The 21,391-nt window shown below is 40.5% G+C and overlaps 2 pseudogenes across 2 annotated transcripts; one reads left to right on the forward strand and one right to left on the reverse strand.

Moving 5' to 3' along the window:
• The first annotated feature begins 53 nt into the window (after window positions 1–53).
• LOC310809331 (beta-1,4 N-acetylgalactosaminyltransferase 1-like) lies at window positions 54–6,707 on the forward strand (annotated as a pseudogene). The gene is made up of 9 exons (XR_014555098.1): window positions 54–132; window positions 1,722–1,858; window positions 2,364–2,507; window positions 2,891–2,997; window positions 3,118–3,155; window positions 4,191–4,372; window positions 4,591–4,734; window positions 4,986–5,214; window positions 6,679–6,707. The product of XR_014555098.1 is annotated as a beta-1,4 N-acetylgalactosaminyltransferase 1-like (transcript).
• On the reverse strand, window positions 6,169–16,484 carry LOC310809784 (beta-1,4 N-acetylgalactosaminyltransferase 2-like; annotated as a pseudogene). Its single transcript, XR_014555099.1, has 11 exons — window positions 16,165–16,484; window positions 13,301–13,428; window positions 12,547–12,690; window positions 12,118–12,224; window positions 11,762–11,799; window positions 10,417–10,615; window positions 10,008–10,094; window positions 8,936–9,117; window positions 8,578–8,721; window positions 8,188–8,416; window positions 6,169–7,557 (listed from the first exon to the last, which is right to left on the reverse strand). The product of XR_014555099.1 is annotated as a beta-1,4 N-acetylgalactosaminyltransferase 2-like (transcript).
• Between the last annotated feature and the right edge of the window lie 4,907 nt (window positions 16,485–21,391).

Genomic DNA, 21,391 nt, shown 5'->3' on the forward strand with positions numbered 1-21,391 from the left:
GGAGTCGAGATCTGGCTAGTGAGAGTTGAAGATTGACAGTTAACAGGTTAACACCTACCTGAGGGTTGTGGCTGATCGTTGATGTACTGTACTCAAAGCCTGGTCAAAGTTTTTCATCGCATGCGACTACAGGTAAATACATTTCACCTGCAGTTTAGTTAAATTAAGATATTTCTAATGGTTAATTGATATGTTCATTGTGCGATCATCAGTGTTTGTTTCAGGATGTTGAATTGTTAAATGTCACCATAGTCTCTGTCCAATCCGGCTGGTTGAATCGTTTTGGAACTTTAAAACAATATATTTTTCGTAATTTAATGCATTATTATCTTGATATTCAAATGAGACAAGACTAAGCAAGTTATTTCAATAAAAAAGACACACAAGTTAGCCAGATGGTGTTTTGTGTTTACTGTGTTACTTGGGTGAGAGGCAATGTTGCCTAACGCAGGTCTGTAACCTGTAACTAACATAACTTTACAGCTCGATAAACTAATATGAAACGAATATGATTAAATCATTCGGTCAAACGTTTTTCATCGCATACAGGTAAACACGCGCTTTAGTTAAATTAAGATATTTATAGAAGTTAATTGATATAAACATTGCGAATTATCAGTGCTTGTTTCATGATGTTGAGCTTTACAATGTCACCATGGGCTGTCCTACATATCCTACTATCATAGACTTGTAGAATCGTCAGGGATATAATGTATTATTGTCTTAATATTCAAGTCAAGACTAGTCGAATTAGAAAGATAAAAAGGTTAACCAGAATGGTATTTTATGTTTAGTTTGGCACACAGAGCTGACTTAATTCCAACAACTTTATAACCTTTTCAAAAGGTGAGTATAAAGTTTGTAGATCAATGGAAGATAAGCGCTTGGATGTACAGTACGAGGCTTAACATTAACTGCTGTCGGACGTTAGAGGAGACACACAAAACCATTATCAACAGTGACCTCTAACGCGTCGTGTCAGATAGTGTTCCCGATCAGTAAACATGGTGTCCCCCACGAATGAACCACGGAGAGTGATGGAGTAGCCTGTGAATGAAGCAAGTCGTTTATTCATAAACGTTTTACTATGATACTCTGGTTATCTCTGTTTTTCAGTGCTGTGCTTTCTATGGAGATAGATTAATGCCATTATGTGCACCATAATCCGTAAACAAAAAACACTAAGCACAAATGTAATTTATTATCCACAGACAAACACCTCTTGATTTGTATGTGTAAACCATTATTTAAATACATGCAAAATAATTGGGCCAATCGGTGTACTTTTGTAAATGCAGCATCTGTATGTAAAGACGCATCATTCACCCAAGTTTCATCACCCACCCAAGTTTCATCACCCAGTTTCTTACAACCACAAGGGGGAACGCTATCTGACAAGGGAACACATACTGACACGACACCGATTGTCTTTGGATCAAGTTAGGTAACATATAAACTGCCATGAATAATTGCGCCAGGCTAAATTCCACAGCATTACATTCAATTTCATTACATTTATTAATGATGAAATCTATATAAAATATGAGATAAACATCTATATAACATCTGGTCAACAATGAATGAATGAATGAAGAATGCTAAAAACACAAAGGGTTGAACAAACAAACTGTGTCATTAGACTGTATCAGACTAAAGTCTATAACATTACAGTAACGATTGAAGTTAGCTGAAACCTGTTGCATTGCTCTCGTTCCCAACAGATGGGTCGATACAGCGAGCTGGTGGTCCTTCTCTCACTATCACTGGGGATAATAATGTACTACTTGATGTATCACCCAAGTCAAGTGTTCCCCCAGAGCAAGACAGAGGAGGACACACCAGTCTCTCATCGACTTAGGTACAGTAAGGATGATGTCAATCTGAGTAATTCTAAATTCTACCATTCTAAGGGTTCGGCTTGTCCCTGTGGAAGAACCATTTACATTTACATTTACATTTTGGACATTTAGCAGAACCCTGTCTGTGCATCCCATTTTGGTTCTAGGTTGAACCTGTTTTTTTAAGAGTGTATTGTTCTTCTAGATATATATAGAGGAGTTCTCGAGCCAAGTGTAGTAATACTTTAGTAATTCTCCCATGTCACCCCCCTCCTTCGCACCCTTCACTGGCTCCCGGTAGCAGCCCGCATCAGATTCAACTGCCAATGGTCCCTGGTCCAAGCATAGATTTGTTTTCTTATGATGACTGATGTATAGATGATTCACTTACTTTAGACAAATGTACTTGTAAGTCGCTTTGGATAAAGGTGTCTGCTAAATGTCAAAAATGTAAAAATGTAAAGTAGTTACTGTACACTGTGAAACCGATATCATGCTGTTTGGCTTATTCCTATGTATTTCCAGAGCCATGCCAACCACCAGCTCCAGACCACCGTCCCCGTGCTCCTGTCCAGCAGGCTTGTACACACTGAGAGATCACCTTCCCAAAGACCAGTCTGAGGACATCGTCCGACGGAGAGCAGAGGAGTACAGGAAACACCTTGTCAGGTGGGAGAGATGGCATTTATGGTGTCACAGATTCCTGGCTAAAGGAGGGCCAAAGCTGATTATTATGAACCACCAGGCACATTTTTGCCATTTAGCAGACGCACATGACCTGTGTGTGTGTGTGTGTGTGTGTGTGTGTGTGTGTGTGTGTGTGTGTGTGTGTGTGTGTGTGTGTGTGTGTGTGTGTAACACAGGCAGGTATCTCTGTATTTCTGGTGGTCTGTGAGGCTTTAACATGTCTGGTTGGAGGAGAAAGAATTATGTTTTTCATTGTTCTACAAACCATCAAACAAGTAGCTGAATTGTGTGTACAATTTACATTAGAACAATAGAATTATTAAAACTTCAGAATCGACTAAATATACCATGTCTGTCTCTTGTAGGACCAAGTCCAGTTTGAACAGTCTGCTCTTCGCTCCATCAAACTCCCCTTTACAGTACCCCATCCAGGGATTCACTGTGGTCCCTCTAAAGAAGAGCCTCATACCAGGTCAGACACACACACACACACACACACACACACACACACACACACACACACACACACACACACACAATAAGTGAATTTGTTGTTATTCAGATAACGTTATTGTCAACAACATCATTTCAGGTTTAGCTCTGCATGCAAAAACAACAACAAATTACCAGGTTGGTTGGAAACTCTTTGATGTGATAGGGGGCTTCAAGGGTCTTCATCGCTACCGCCTGTAAAAATGAAACGTTTGTTGGTGATGGTTCGGAATCTTTTTTTCAGTAAGGGTATTTCAACACGGATACTGAAAATACACTGATTAACATGAATGAATGATCAATAAAAGCATTTACTAAAATGGTGTCTATGCTTAGCAAGAGTCACTATCAAATGTCCAATAAGGATGGCTCCACAGGGATGCAAATTGCAGTAATCATCAAACCCGTTTATTCATGTTAACTTCTGCATGAACTCATATGATTGACCTTATTGTACAGTGCTTCGCTTTTCCTTCTTTGGGTTAAAAGAACATTACACTCCAAAATCAAAGTGTGTCAGATGCTTTCAGACCTCACAGGTAGTCTCATAATGTCAATATGAGTTCTACACCATCGGTTGTGTAGGTCCAGCTATATCCTAGGCCTCAAATGTGAGTGAGCTGTGCCTATATCAATGATGTCAGAGCGTAGACTTGTCTATGGTGTGTCTACTGTACTGTTTATGTATCAATGATGCGACACAGTCTCCATAAGATCTAACCTAAAGTCTATTCATTCAGATTCAGAAAACTTTATTGTCCCACTCTTGGACGTAACACATTACAAAACCCAACATAAAAAAAACACACAGAATCAAATATGCTGGCTTCACAAACATAACCATTGTTACAAAGTGCACATGTAAGAAGGTCTATGATGTGTACTGTCCAGTTATGCGGGGTAGAGATGGTGTCTATGGTGGGTCTCATCCAGAGAATATAAACTGTCTGGTTCATAGACAGTTACAAAAAAATTTTCAACAGACCTGTATCCTTATTGTAAAGTTTTACCACATGATAGGATTGATTGACCACAACTCTTGAAGGAAACACAGAAGGACAGAGCAAACCATTGGCAAAACATTTACCATTAAATGAAGTAAGATATCCACCTTCCAATGTGAAGTGTTACATCACTACAGCGTCTAACCAGAGCGATAATCTTTCCCTGTAGACATCAACTCTCAGGTGACCATTGTGACCAAGACGTTCCTGCGGTACCGCGAGCTTCAACACCTCATCAGCAGCATCAGGATCTTCTACCCGGACATGAAGATCATCATCGCTGACGACAGCCTGGTGCCTCAGAAAGTCAATGGATCCAACATAGAGCAGTACATCATGCCCCCGGCACAGGTACAAACCACAGAAATGTAATTTCTTGTTTCATCGTTTATTTGAGTGTTTAATTGAACACAACACCGCATCATTTGGTCTACAGTAAATGTGGAGAAAATTTAGCTCCTTAAGTTTAATTGTTTATTTGAGTAGTGACACATAATAATAGAACAACATAATAATAACAATATATGTATTTATATAAACTGTTTCCTGGTTGGCTCTGGTGTCTTCAGGGCTGGTTTGCTGGCAGGACCTTGGGCGTCTCCCAGGTAACCACAAAGTACCTGCTGTGGGTAGATGATGACTTCCTGTTTGATGTGCAGACCAAGATCGAGAGTCTGGTGGAGGTGATGGAGGCCATGCCTGAACTGGACGTGGTGAGAAGAACTGGTCTCTAGTGGTTGTTACTGGTGTTACTGATCTTTGCTAGTGTTACTGGTCCTTAAAAAAAAAAAACCAAAACATGAGACACCCATTCTATTGTTTTCAACAACATTTGTAATGGTTTCCACTACCATACCATTACAAAGAAACAAAACATAGACACCCGGTATCAAACCCAGTCTGTCTTACAAGCACTGGCCGTTTCAACCAACTCAATCTGTTACCTCTCTCTGTGTGTGAGCAGGTGGGCGCATCCGTAGGCAACAACACCTTCCACTTCTCCCTGGCCTACGAGGAGGGTGACGGGGAAGATGGCGGCTGTCTGAACAGGAAGATGACGGGTAAACACCAGCCCCTTCCTGGTTTCCCACAATGCTTTTTCACAGACGGGGTGGTCAACTTCCTCCTGGGTCGCACAGACGCTATAAGGAGAGTCGGCTTCGACCCCCTGCTGAAGAGAGTGGCACACTCAGGTGGGTTTGGTCAATATTATTATATTTGTTCATCCTCGTTAGCTGTTACATAAGCAACAGTAGGGCAACTCTTCAAATCAAATGTTGTTGCACTCTCTTCCCATGGAAACAGTTTATTAAAGATTCAAGAGATTCAAGATTCTTTATTTGTCACGTGCATACAAGTATACAGTGAAATGCAAAAGTGACAGTGCCACAGAGTAGTGCAACAATAAGTTTTAAAATAGAATAAAATAAAAGTACTAAAAAATATAAACAGTATGAACAGTATAAACAATATAAACAGTATAAACAGTATAAGCAGTATAAACAGCGGTGAAGCAATGTACGCAATGGAATGGCAATATACAATGGCAATGACAGGTTGACAGTACAGATAATTACAGTGGAGGATGAGTCTGCAATGGATGATTATGTGTGTGCATATGTGTTATGATGTCAATGAGTGTGTGAGTGACTTGAGGGGGGCACTGGTGGGGTCATCGTTGATGATCCTGATGGCATGGGGGAAGAAACTCAGTCTTAGTCTCTCCGTTCTTGCTGCATGACAGCGAAGGCGTTTGCCTGACCGCAGCAGCTGGAACAGGCTGTTTTTCGGGTGGTGAGGGTCCTTCATTATCCTGTAGGCTCTGGTCCTACACCTCCTGGTGTACAGGACATGGAGAGGGGTGGTTGGAGCTCCCATGGTCTTTTCGGCGTACCACCCTTTGCAGAGCTCGCCTGTCCTGGGCCGTGCTGTTACCGTACCAGACGGTGATGTTGCCAGCCAGAATGCTCTCCACAGCTCCAGAGTAGAAGGACTGAAGGATCCTCCGGGAGACTTTGAATTTCCTCAGCTGCCTGAGATGGAACAGGCGTTGCCTTGCCTTTCCCACCAGTGTACTGATGTGGGTAGTCCAGGTCAGGTCTTCTGTGATGTGGACTCCCAGGTATTTAAAACTGCTGATTACCGGTAGTTTTCTTGATTTTAACAGTAGAATAGATATATGTAGACTATTCAAATAATACTAAATACATGTGTTGATGATAGCGTGGGAGAGGACCAGTGGAACACAACAACCAGTGGAACAGAAACATAATTTATTTCATTCATGCAAATCAAATTTTGAGGGCTTTAGCCCTAGGCAATGCACATATCAGACTTGCAGTCAACAGTGATGAGACACTAATCACGTTCCCAGACAGATTTCCTGCAAATCAGTTAAACGCCCGATAGATTTGACAGAGGAATCACGGTGAACATGTTACAGGTATAGCATAAACTAGGCACATCTCAGTTTTTGGGGAACTGGGGTCAAAGTGTGGCTAATTTAATAAATGCTAGGTGACAGGCAACATGACAATTAAGTCACCATTGATCAGGCGATAAAATCAATGATATCACATTCACCAGAGTAATATAAATTGTTGTCAGACATTGATTTGTAAAATCTTACGGCCTTCTCTATTCTACTTGGTTTCAAGACAATCCTAGAACCTTCTGGACCTTCTAGAGCCTTCTGGACCTTCCGTATGTAACAAATGAGGATTGAACCCTAGCCTCCTGGAAGCCAAGCCCACTCGACCAAGAAGACATCCTCATGATACGAGGGTGACATTTGGCCACAGACGGGGCTACATACTGAAAAACAAGAGCATGATTCTAAACCACCTCCGCTACACACACATGATCAATCCTAATCCCATGTTTGTCTTATTACAGCTGACCTTGGTTTACAGCTGCTGTTTCTCCAGAATCTTCACACAGGCTTAAATCTCATGGATTTAAAAGGATAGGGATTGGTGTAAGAAATATGTTGGAAACCCCCGCAGCAAGGCCCTTGCTTGAACCAATCCAATGCCAGCAAACGCATAAGGGGGAGTGAATGAGTGCACACTTGAGGGAGAAGGGTGTGGGTCTGACCCTGAGGGGGAGGAGTCTGTCCATTTGGCTTGCGGCTTTGAATGTCACCCGAGATTAAAGGCCAATCCTGCACAATTGACCCTGTTAGCCCAGAGCTGCTTCCCACCTCAAGTAATCCTAATCCCATTTCTGGCTCAAACTACAGGGATTAATGACTGAACCCTGCCACTCTCTGTCCATTCATCCATTACAAGCGCCTGCACACACACGCAAGCATGCACGATACATAAATACATTTTCTGGGACACTGACTTATCCAAAATGAATACATTTCAGATGGTTCTTGAAGAAGTGAAGGCCCAGTTTCATTTCCCTGTCATCCTTTGTCTGAGTACGGAAGGTAGAGTACTGCGTGTCTCCTTCCTGCTTGACCTGATGTCCGATGGTGACATGACTACAGGTGGCCACCAGGAGGGTGCCCAGGCCATCCATGAAGAACTCTGAAACGGAAGAAGGGAGTGATGAGGAGAAAGGAGAAAGGGATGGATGGATGAGTATACTGTAGGGCTATTTCCCAATGATTGAATACCTGAAGAGTTCATAATGGGGTTAAAACAGCAACAGGTTCAGGGTAACCAAAAACAATTATTTAAAAGGGGCAATCTGGGATCAGTACAGACATTTTCTGTACTTTAAATTATCGTAAAACTTCTAGCCCTGGCGTTTCATTTCACTCACCATGTAGCGCATCCAGTGCATATTGGGGACTACTATTGCAGCTCGGAGGTTATTCTGTTTAACCCCCGCCGCTGTTGCCAAAGAATCCCTAGTGATAAAGAATCCCTAGTGATAAAGAATCCCTAGCGATAAAGAAAGGTGTGTATTAGCGACTGACAGTGTCATTAGTGTCCTGGCTATTCCTGGAGACTTTTATTGTAATCGTTGTCTCTGTACTTGTACTCTGCACAATGACAATAAAGTTGAATCTAATCTAATGATATTGTTGTTAGAATCCCAGATTGAACTATTTGCATGGGAAGAGAGTGCAACTAGATGATTTGTGTGCCCTGCTGTTGCTTATGTAACAGCTAATGAGGATAAATAAATAAAAGAATATTGACCAAACCCACCCGAGTGTGCCACTCTCTTCAGCAGGGGGTCGAAACCAACTCTCCTTACAGCATCTGTGCGACCCAAGAGGAAGTTGACCACCCCGTCGGTGAAAGAGCATTGTGGGAAACCAGGAAGGGGCTGGTATTTGACATTCTGCTTCCTGTACAGACAGCCGCCATCTTCCCCATCGCCTTCCTGGTAGACCAGGGAGAAGTGGAAGGTGTTGCTGCCCACGGACGCGCCCACCTGCTCACACACAGAGAGAGGTAACAGATTGAGTTGGTGAAAAGGCCAGTGCTTGTCAGACTGGACTTGAATCTGGGTTTCCATGTTTTGTTTTTTTGTCATGGTATTATAGTAGAAACCATTAACATTTTTGTTAAAACAGTAGAACCAGTTCTTCTCACCACGTCCAGTTCAGGCATGGCCTCCATCACCTCCACCAGACTCTCGATCTTGGTCTGCTCCGTAAACAGGAAGTCATCATCCACCCACAGCAGGTACTTTGTGGTTACCTGGGAGACGCCCAGGGTCCTGCCAGCGAACCAGCCCTGAAGACACCAGAGCCAACCAGGAAACAGTTTATATAAATAGTTATTATTATTGTGTCACTACTCAAATTAACAAAAACGTACATTTACAGTAACTACATTTTCTTCAACATCTACTGTAGACCAAAATTATGCTGCGTTGTGTTTCAATAAAAAAAAAAAAAGAATCAAATAAACGATTAAACTAGAGTAACTACATTTCTGTGGTTTGTACCTATGCCGGGGGCATGATGTACTGCTCTATGTTGGATCCATTGACTTTCTGAGGCTCCAGGCTGTCGTCAGCGATGATGATCTTCATGTCCGAGTAGAAGATCCTGATGCTGCTGATGAGGCGTTGAAGCTTGCGGTACCGCAGGAACGTCTTGGTCACGATGGTCACCTGGGAGTTGATGTCTACAGGGAGAGATTATTGCTCTGGTTAGACACTGTAGTGATGTCTACAGGGAAAGATTATCACTCTGGTTAGATGCTATAGTGATGTCAAACACTTCACATTGGAAGTAGATATCTTGCTTGGCTTTAATGATAGTTACAGTGTGAAGTAGCCTATACCAACATACACAGTCAGTGAAGTAATTTAACCTGCTACACCATAGTTGCGCGTGCGAATTCAGGATAAATACTCTCTCTTGTTCAATTGGTAGTATCATTATCTCTGATCATGCTGAGGTACCCCTCCCTTTACTTCCATTAATTAAGATTAGTAAATCTCAGAGATGGAGGCTGAACTCTAGTTTACTAATGGACATAATCTGAAATGTATCATTGAAAGATCAAATCAATCTATTCAAGGAGACAAATGTGCCCTCTGCCCCATCTCCTGGAGTGGCTTGGGAAGCTCTTAAAGCGTTCCTTAGAGGTTTCATAACCGAATCTAAAAAGAGGGAAAGAGCTTGAGAGAGAAAATAGCTGAAACAAACTTTAAGTGTGCCAGTCCAGTAGTCCCTGTAAATATTTAAGCTTGTTATTATAGGGGCCATATTGGATTCACAGAAAAGTTAAATTGTACTCAATAGTCTGTGTATGGGCTTAGATATATAACACAACTCTGGAAATTGTATTTGATCATATATTTGTTTACATTTATAGATTACTATTAATTCAATGGTATTATGGCAGCTGTATTGGATTTGAGGCAAAATCCAGCATGGCCCAAAAGCTTAATTGCTAGAGTAGGAACTATAAATTCACAATCCACTGAGAAAACTTGATTGAGCGAAATAGACATTTTTCCATGGCTGGGCCCTGTCTATATATCATTCAGAAAACAAAGAGAATCTGACCTTTTCCCATGTCGTATAGAACAGGAATCGATGGTCGCTGGATGACTATGGGGAAGACTGCCTCGTGCTGTTCATATGTGAAGTGAGCTGGGGAGAGAAGAGATGAGGTCTAATCATGTACAGAAGGATATATTGAATATTCAAACAGTTGCAGGCCCCTGGTTTCCTCTTACATTTGCATTCATTTGAGCCATATGCATTTGTCTAGAGGAAGCGAAACAACTACATATCACAATCATCACAAGTATGACCTTCTATAGGGGTAGATGCCAGTAGCTGACTTGTGGTCCCGGTCTTACCCAGGTCTTACCCAGGTCTTACCCAGGTCTTACCCAGGTCTTACCCAGGTCTTACCCAGGTCTTACCCAGGTCTTACCCAGGTCTTACCCAGGTCTTACCCAGGTCTTACCCAGGTCTCCGGTGTGTACACGGTACACAGTGCTGGTGTAGGTGAGTCGTCCCAGGAGGTTGTTGAGGTCAGCGAGGCTGGGGGACTGGAGAGTGATCCGACCCTGACCCTGACCAACCACCTGGCCGTCCACCTGGCCCTCTTCCCCTGGGGGAGGGGCTTCTATGGCCAGGACACCGCTGAACACATGAACACTCACCTGCATGTACAGAACAGGGCTCACACCATAGACAGTTTATATTCCCTGGACGAGACCCACCATAGACATCATACAACCCAGTCTCCAATGAACGATTTTTAACCCAAACGTTGCTGGTTCGAATCACGCTGGGGTCACTATTTTTTTGGGGGGGTTCTAATTATTGCTAATTGATGTTGCTTCGTGGTAATATTTGCTAATGCCTTCCCCAGACAACGTTTCTTACATTTTGGACAAAACAGGTGGTCAAACACTGGTATAGGCAGATAATAAGATCCCACCGGACCGTATTTCCTGGTCCGCAGAAACGATCCCCCAGAATGTAATAATTTGGAGACTGTTACATATGCCCTGGATAAGACCCACCACAGACACCATCTCTACCCCGCATAAATGGACAGTACACATCATAGACTTTCTTACACATGCACTTTGCAACAATGATGATGTTTGTGTACCTGCATATTTGAGTCTGTGTGTTTTTTATATTGTGTTTTATAATGCATTATGTGAAATGTCTTTAATACAGCTGCAAAACAAATTGCCCAAGAGTGGGACAATGACATTTTCTGAATGAATAGACATCTTATGGAGACTGTGTCGCATCATTGACACAGAGTACAGTAGACACGCCATATACAAGTCTACGCTCTGACATCATTGATATAGGCACAGCTCACTCACATTTGAGGCCTAGGATATAGCTGGACCTACACAACCGATGGTGTAGAACTCATATTGACATTATGAGACTACCTGTGAGGTCTGAAAGCATCTGACACACTTTGATTTTGGAGTGTAATGTTCTTTTAACCCAAAGAAGGAAAAGCGAAGCACTGTACAATAAGGGTCAATCATATGAGTTCATGCAGAAGTTAACATGAATAAACGGGTTTGATGATTACTGCAATTTGCATCCCTGTGGAGCCATCCTTATTGGACATTTGATAGTGACTCTTGCTAAGCATAGACACCATTTTAGTAAATGCTTTTATTGATCATTCATTCATGTTAATCAGTGTATTTTCAGTATCCGTGTTGAAATACCCTTACTGAAAAAAAGATTCTGAACCATCACCAACGAACGTTTCGGTAGCGATGAAGACCCTTGAAGCCCCCTATCATATCAAAGACTTTCCAACCAACCTGGTAATTTGTTGTTTTGGCTGCATGCAGAGCTAAAGCTGAAATAATGTTGTTAACAATAAAGTTATCTGAATAACAAGTATATTATTTGAAGGAAATGCCATTGGTAACTTTTATTTAGATGTCCTAAACCAATAAGTATGAATCTGAGCTGGAAATGAGCTGATGTGTTGATCTACTAGGTACTAGTAAATACAACTTCTTTACAAACCATCTCAAAACATAAACTGTTATTTTTCCCAATAAGTATATGTACATACAGTAGTGCTGACTAGTAGTGTATGTATGTGTGTGTGTGTGTGTGTGTGTGTGTGTGTGTGTGTGTGTGTGTGTGTGTGTGTGTGTGTGTGTCTGACCTGGTATGAGGCTCTTCTTTAGAGGGACCACAGTGAATCCCTGGATGGGGTACTGTAAAGGGGAGTTGGACGGAGCGAAGAGCAGCCTGTTCAAACTGGACTTGGTCCTACGAGAGACAGACAAGGAATATTTGGTAGATTCTGAAGTTTTAATAGTTCTATAATTGTAATGTAAATTGTACACGCAATACAGCTACTTGTTTGATGGTTTGTAGAACAATGAAAACAAATAACTCTCTCTCCTCCAACCAGTCATGTTAAAACCTCACAGATCAGAGATACACAGATACCTGCCTGTGTTTACACACACACACACACACACCATGTGCGTCTGCTAAATGGCAAAAATGTGCCTGGTGGTTCATAATAATCAGCTTTGGCCCTCCTTTAGCCAGGAATCTGTGACACCATAAATGCCATCTCTCCCACCTGACAAGGTGTTTCCTGTACTCCTCTGCTCTCCGTCGGACGATGTCCTCAGACTGGTCTTTGGGAAGGTGATCTCTCAGTGTGTACGAGCCTGCTGGACAGGAGCACGGGGACGGTGTTCTGGAGCTGGTGGTTGGCATGGCGCTGGAAACACACAGGAATAAGCCAAACAGCATGACATACAGTGCCCTACATAAGTATTGGAAAGAGGAAATATTTTTTTAGCTCTATACTCCAACAGTTTGGATTTGAAATCAAACAATTAGTATGAGGTTAAAGGATATGCTCAAGATTTATAGCATACCACTTCATCTGTGAAACTTGATTTGGGCATGTATAGCAGCCACAAGAACTGGCTACCTTGTCTTAATTGATGATATTACTGCTGACAGCAGCATAATAAGCGTACAGAAACATCTTGTCTGCTCAAGTACCAGCCTCCAAATGCCAGAAATGTGCCATCATTTCTTATTGAACTTATCTTATTGATGCCTCCAAATTCATTGGATGGTGCTTCATCATACGATAAGTATGATGTATTGAGCTAAAAGAAGACTAAATGCATCCTCTTTCCAGTACTTACGAAGGGGACCGTAGGTTTACCTTCACACTATACAATAGCTACTAAATTAATACTACTACTACTTCTAGTAAAGTAGTACAAAATGGGATGCACTGACAGGGTTCTTACACAGGGACAGCCGAACCCTTAGGATGGTAAGAATCACTCAGATTGATATGATCCTTACTGTACCTGAGACGATGAGTGTTTTCCTCTGTCTTGCTCTGGGGGAACACCTGACTTGGGTGACACATCCAGTAGTACATTATTATCATCCCCAGTAGTGAGAGAAGGACCACCAGCTTGCTGTATCGATCCATCTGTGGTGAATTAGAGCAATGCAACAGGTTTCAGCTAATTTCAATCATTAATGTCATGCTGTAGACTTTAGTCTGATACAGTCTAAGGACAGTTTCTTTGTTCAACCCTTTATGTATTTAGCATTCTTCATTCATTCACTCATTAACCAGGCCTCCCTTGTAAAATTGATTTTATCTCAATGAGAATAAATTGAATTAATGAAAAGTTAATGCTGTGGAATTGAGTCTGATACAATAATTCAGGGCAGTTTCTCTGTTACCTAACTTGGTTCAAAGACAACCGGCACACTGCACACTGGAGTGGACCCAATTTGAAATAAGCGGAGTGTTTTGTCATTACTATAACTTCCCAACATGGACAGTTGACTTTGTAGGCTAGGCTTGTTCAAATAATAGTTGGTCGCCCTACTCAAATATTTCTGAAGAGTACACCCCTTTCACCCAATACAATCATCTTGTGTTTGACAGAATAATATACATATATGGGCTATATGTAGAACACAATGAATGTTACTGTCTTGACAGCATAACGTCGACATTCAATCTTGCAGATTTCGAATATATATATTAAGCTGCAGGGTTTGTATACCCATGCAGCATCATGAACAGAGACAGCGTGTTTTTTTTTGCCAATTAAAAGGTACCACGCGATTTCCCCACCTCTCTGTGTGCAACAATAGCAATTCAAAATAGGGCATATTATATTATATTATATTATATTATATTATATTATATTATATTATATTATATTATATTATATTATATTATATTATATTATATGTGCTCACAAACCCTCTCTCTGTTGCCATAGATGAGTGAAATTACAACCTGTATTCATAGTGTGTGGTACGTTTCTGTGTTGTCATCGCAGGATTGAGAGCAGAGCAAAATATTCCAAAATACAATTCCATTATAACAGATGTACAAATAAAGTAGTAGATCACTATTCGATTGTATTCGATTGAATTTGATTAATATCGATGTAATTCGATTATATTCGATTGTACTCTCTGCTATTTAGTTTGATTCGCCACCAACGTCTACAGGCTATGTCTGGTCCAGCTGCAGTAATACTATTATCGTTCCAGGTAAGGTGCTTCTGATCAGTATCTTTTTATCCTAGATGGGGACGCTGTATATCCCCACTTCTATTGTGTGTGGATTGATGGCAAACCCCCCCACAATTTAATCATTTTTAAATTGAGTCTATAACACAACAAAATGTGGAAAAAGTGCAGGGGTCCGAATACTTTCCGAAGCCACTGTATTTGTGCATAGGCTATGTTTGAGTGTAATAGCTCGAGTCGTTTATATGTTATTTGTCGTTAAGTCGTTGAAATATCTTTCATGTGCTCTCTTTTTGTAAAGCGACACAGCTGTCCATGGCTGCAACACTGTATGTATGTCGTTAATTATCCAGGAAACACAATGAAACGCCTATCTTCTATTAATCTACCAACAGCAGCTTTATACTCACCAAAAAAAGTTAGGGTTAGGGTTATGGTTAGGGTTAGTTGTTGTTGGAATTAATTTCAGTTCCCCAATAGAGTGCTAAACTAAACACAAAACACCATTCTGGTTAACCTTTTTATTTTTTCTAATTCGACTTGCTTAACCTAGTCTTGACTCATATCTTGAATATCAAGACAATAATGCATTATAACCCTTACGAAAAACACGATTCTACAAGGTTATGATAGTAGGATATGTAGGACAGCACATGGCGACATTTCAAAACGCAATATCATGACACAAACAGGACAATATCAATTAACCATTATAAATATATCCATTTACCTAAAGCATTAACCTGTCGTTGCCTACGATGAAAAATATTGGACCGGAAAAAAAAACAGTTGTTAATCAATGTAGTTTACGGAACTGTATAGTTAAATTTGTACTTACGAGAACTACCTGTTATAGTTCCTCTCATACAGGTGTATGCACTCCAATACAATGCCAAACTAAACACAAAACTAAACATATAACCTTTTTTGTCTTTCTAATTGAAATAACTTGCTTAGCCTGGTCTTGTCTCATTTTAATATCAATACAATAATGCATTACATTACGAAACAAATATTGTTTTAAAGTTCCAAAACAATACAACCCGGATATACAGAGCCCATGGTGACATTTCAAGACTCAATATCATGAAAAAACAAGCAGATTCGCACAATGATCATATCAATTTACAATTACAAACATCATAATTGCACTATTGCACTATTACTCCCCTCCCCTGCTCTTACTCAATACCACTGCTCTTCTGTACATACCTGTTCATACTGTTCATAATGCACATAATGCACATATCCTATATTTTCTTTAATACTACTGCACATACTGTACATACTTGTTTATACGGCATTCCATATTTATATTTATTCTGCATCTACCTCATGTTACTGTTAATACATATATACTGCTAGACTGCATTACCCATACAGCTCATATGCTGCTACACTGCTCATACTGTAACTATTTATTCTGCTATACTGCACTGCTATATTATACTGCTTATATTATACTATATTATACTGCACTACTACTGATCATATATTGCACTACCTGTAAATACTGTTCATTGCACTTTCTGCTATTTTGCACTTCTGGTTAGACGCTAACTGCATTTCGTTGTCTCTGTACTTGTACTCTGCACAATGACAATAAAGTTGAATCTAATCTAATCTAATCTAATCATAATTTAACTTAACCGCACGTGAAATGTATTACCTGTGGTCGCCTGTGAAGAAAAACGTCTGACGGAATGAAAAAGGAGCATGAGCAGATTGAAAACGTGTGGGTGTTTTTAATATCGACACTCGGGAGTGGTATTTTCCCCATCTTTTCAGGATAAATTAATAAATGTATCCAAAATCATGGGATAAATTAATGCATTGCAAAATATAAATATGTTTAAATTCCAAGTGTTTTGACTCAACTACAGCATAGGCTACAGTAAGGTCACTGAATAGGCTACAGTTAGGTCAAGGTAAGGTCACTGAATTTACTGAAGTCTACCTGAGCAGCTCGTGTCTGTCAACTGCCAACGATAAACCTTACTTTTTTTGTGGTAGGCTAAAAAGCTACCGGAGCTTGTAGTGCTAGGTAGTACTTCCGTGGTCAGTTGGCAGAGTGACTCTTCTCTCACCTCCTTTGACTAGGGAACAAAGAGCATGCAAATTGTCAAAGTGGTTTGACAATAACACATTGTAAGAGGAGGAAATGCCACTGATCCCACCATCTGATTCTTTATTATGAACTAAACAAACTAAACCAGTCCAGCAGGTATGAGATCTAGCAGCCTGCTTATCTTTGTATATACTGAGTGATCTCCTACCTGACCCCTGCCCATCTGACTACCTGCCTGCCTGCCCGACCCCTGCCCGTCTGACTACCCGCCTGCCTGCCAAACCCCTGCTCGTCTGACTACCCGCCTGCCTGCCGAACCCTGGAACGACCCTTGACTACTCTCTATTGGATTATCCTTCTCTCTCCTACCCCTTTTCCCCTTTTATTATTAAATACGCCTTCGGGCTAAACCCCACCACCTTCTCTGTGTGCCATCAATCTGATTCTTCAGACGTTCACGGGTAACACATATAGCGCTCTATTTCTGTATCCCAACCATGGACACACACCCGGTGTCGTAGCCATTTTGATATTGATATTAATATGCATAATCATGCCCTTAAGAATATTATTCTTTAGTTATTCTATAGTTATTCTTTAGTGATTTTGAATGTATATGGTATTTGGTACGATTTTGAATGTATATGACTGTTTACTCTTAGTTTTACGGTAAAGACGGAATATACGTCACTTGTAGGCCTTTGGGTTGATTGGAAATTGGTAACGCAAATGTCGGGTCAGGTGACGGTGGTGGCAAACAATTTTTTGACTTAAATGTAGCGGCCTTCCAAAGTTTCTTAAAATCCAAACTAAGGCCGTGGATCGGGTGAACAGGTGGTCCCTTTCAAACACACTTTGAACACTTTGAGCACTTTGAGCACTTTTGATCATCTGTGGAATATCTAAGTTAACTTTCGTTTACCTTACAATATTGCTGGAATTATCAAGACATTTTGATTCATCTTTTGTGGTAATAAATGGATATATTTTTCTAAAGAAAGTGTCGGAAGTGTGTTTGAAAGGGACCACCTGTTCACCCGATCCACGGCCTTAGTTTGGATTTTAAGAAACTTTGGAAGGCCGCTACACCCGGATTACACACAGTGCAAGACATGAGAAAGAGGTGCTTCCCAAGCTTGTAACGAAAGATCCCACTCGTGCTGGGGCCAACAGACAGATAACGAGCTCATGAGCCGGGGGGAAGTTTTGTCACATACACTCCTCGCTCCATTTTATTTATTGTGAATTCAGATCACCTGAATTGGTTGGAGTGTGCAGACAACCTGGACTATCCAGCTACAGCAGTCGTCTGCATTTCACATTTCAGGTGATAAACACGATTATTTTCCAGTGTATACCCCAGACATGGACTGTTCACCCTGCTCCCGTCTGGCAGATGCTACTGGAGCGCCTAACCTGGGACCAAACGGTTATGTGACAGCTTCTACTCAACAGTTGTAAGACTGATGAACGATCCGCTATAATGTTGACCATTGACTCCCTCCCCCCCCGGATGATTGACTATCTGACTGACTGTCTGTCTGCCTGCCTGCCTGCCCTGTCTGTCTGTCTGCCCTACCTGCCTGCCTGCCCTACCCCGTTTGCCATTCCACCCTGCTTTTCCCTCATTAAATACCCTATTACTTTATATTCGTGTCCTGACTCTGGGTTCATTAGCTCTTACCATAACAGGTGAGAGGTCATGTGAGGTGAAGAGAACTCTGATTTGGTGTAACTTTGGTGGAACTTTCAATATACAGTTAGGTCCATATATATTTGGACTCTGACACAATTTTTGTTATTTTAGCTGTTTACCAAAACATATTCAAGTTACAGTTATATAATGAATATGGGCTTAAAGTGCAGACTCTCAGCCTTTGAGGGTATTCACATCCAAATTGGAGGAAGGGTTTAGGAATTACAGCTCTTTAATATGTAGCCCCCTCTTTTTCAATGGACCAAAAGTAATTGGACAGTTGACTCAAAAGCAGTTTCATGGACAGGTGTGGGCTATTCCTTTGTTATTTCTTTATCAATTAAGCAGGTAAAAGGTCTGAGTTGATTCCAAGTGTGGCATTTGCATTTGGAAGCTGTTGCTGTGAACGCACAACATGTGGTCAAAGGAGCTCTCAGTGCAAGTGAAACAGGCCATCCTTATGCTGCAAAAACAAAAATAATCCATCAGAGACATAGCGGCAACATTAGGAGTGGCCAAATCAACAGTTTGGTACATTCTGAGAAAAAAAGAATGCACTGGTGAGCTCAGCAACACAAAAAGGCCTGGACGTCCACGGAAGACAACAGTGGTGGATGATCGCAGGAGCCTTCACATGGTGAAGAAAAACTCCTTCACAACATCCAGCCAAGTGAAGAACACTCTCCAGGAGGTAGGCATATCATTATCCAACCCTACCATAAAGAGAAGACTTCACAAGAGCAAATTCAGAGGGTTTACCACAAGGTGTAAACCATTCATAAGCCTCAAGAATAGAAAGGCCAGATTAGACTTTACCAAAAAACTTCCAAAAAAGCCAGCCCTGTTCTGGAACAGCATTCTTTGGACAGATGAAACTAAGATCAACCTGTACCAGAATGAAGGGAAGAAAAAAGTATGGAGAAGGCTTGGAACTGTTCATGATCCAAAGCATACCACATCATCTATAAAACACGGTGGAGGCAATGTGATGGCATGGGCATGCATGGCTTCCAATGGCACTGGGTCATTAGTGTTTATTGATGATGTGACAGAAGACAGAAGCAGCCAGATGAATTCTGAAGTGTTTAGGGATATACTGTCTGCTCAGATTCAGCCAAATTCAGCAAAGTTGATTGGACGGCGCTTCACAGTACAGATGGACAATGACCCAAAACATACTGCGAAAGCAACCCAGGAGTTTTTTAAGGCAACGAAGTGGAATATTCTGCAATGGCCGAGCCAATCACCTGATGTCAACCCGATTTCACTTGCTGAAGACAAAAACAAAGTCATTGCCTGCAAAGGATTCTCTACAAAGTATTAAAAATGAACATTTTATTTATGATTATGTTAATTTGTCCAATTACATTTGAGCCCCTGAAAATGGGGGTATATAAAATGAAAATGGGGGTGTATAAAAATGTTGGCAATTCCAATTCCAAAACGTTTCATTCGATATTCTTTTTTTTTCATCCGATAGTTTCTCCAAAACTCATTCAAATATGTCGGCAGATAGAGTTTGGTTGTTGAGTGGATATACATCCAGTAACTGAATGACGGTAACGTAATGAATAAATGGGTCCCCTACAGAAATGCATAATTTCTGGATTTGAATGTAATTCTGAACTGATGATGTAGCTAAAACAGGGAAAGAAAGGTAGAAATATACAATAGACACATTAAGGTAACTTATATATAACATTAAAATGCATACATAACATTGAAAAGGGAAATGGATTAAAAAGAAACTCACAAAACACAAGAAACATAAATCTTCATTTAATGTGATTTAAATCAATGACATTTGTGGTTTTCAGTATCTTCTTCGTCATTACACTAAAAGAAAATAGTCTACACTTTTGACAGCAAAAAGATTATTTAGAAAAAATAAAATACAAGTAGGCCTATGCCATACATATACACAGATATGTGTACCCAATATGCTCCGAGTTTACCTCAGAAGTAGCCACTGCAAAATGAAAAAGCTCTATTGTCTGCAACCAGTGTGGGAAGGATCCTAATAATTGTGAGTGTGAGTATTACACATAATGTTTACAGAAAAACGCATTCTTCTATTTTATTCAAGGAAGACAAATAGGCTTGTCATCATGATACATATTAAAATATATAAAAAGACAACAAAAAAAAACATTACTTTCTCAACAGGATAGGGGAACAGGACATTCAACATTCCATTGATCTTTTGCTTTTTTGTCATTTTACTTGAGAGTATAAAATTCAACATATGGTAAAGCCATAGAGACAGATCAATGGCTTTTTATTGATTATTGAAGATATAAATTAATTTTATCTTATACAAGGCCGGGGAAGATAAGCAGTCATGAAATCATACAAAATATCAAAAACGGTCATGTTTTGCATACAGTCATGAATTTAGAATGCAGAAATAACTACTAATACATTTGATTGAGGGCGGGAATAGATACGTTTGTGTGTGTGTGTGTGTGTGTGTGTGTGTGTGTGTGTTTGTGTGTGTGTGTTTGTGTGTGTGAAAGAGGGAGACGTTGTTTGAAGTTTCTCTGAGGAGATTTTGGCATGTAATTTCAGCAATGCTAACTTAAGTACCATTAGAATCCTGTATATTGGAGAGGGCGCTGCTAACTGTTACTGTTTCCCGCGGCAGCGAAGAGAATGGAGAACGGAAGCAGCTTTTACTACTGGCCTATGAGGACGACTCAGGCTGAACCATCCCTTCAAAGCAAATAAACGCTGGGCTACTAACATTTATTTTACGGTAATCTAAAGAATGTTTCAGTTGACAACTGATGTTTTTATTTTTTATGTATTGGATTTCTATATATCAGACCATGGACAAGATGTTAAGGCTAGAGTGAGTGGCATATAGCCAAGTAAGAATGTAAGCCCTCTTGTCTTCATCTATAATGGAAAAATTTGCACCTTTGATTTGGAGGCCATCATTTAATTGCTAACTTGTAAAGTACCCTATTACTCCCCAACTCATTGTTTAAGCACCACTTTGGGTTTCTTGTCTAGGAATGTTTGGAAATTCTATGACCACCAATATTTTAAGGTGAAAAATAAGGGCGAAAAACAGTATATTTCCACATTAGATTAATTGGTTAATCAGCTAATAGGAAAAGATTAATCAAC

This window comes from Argentina silus, assembly GCF_951799395.1.
Source record: "Argentina silus genome assembly, chromosome: 9".
Taxonomy (NCBI): Eukaryota; Metazoa; Chordata; class Actinopteri; order Argentiniformes; family Argentinidae; genus Argentina; species Argentina silus.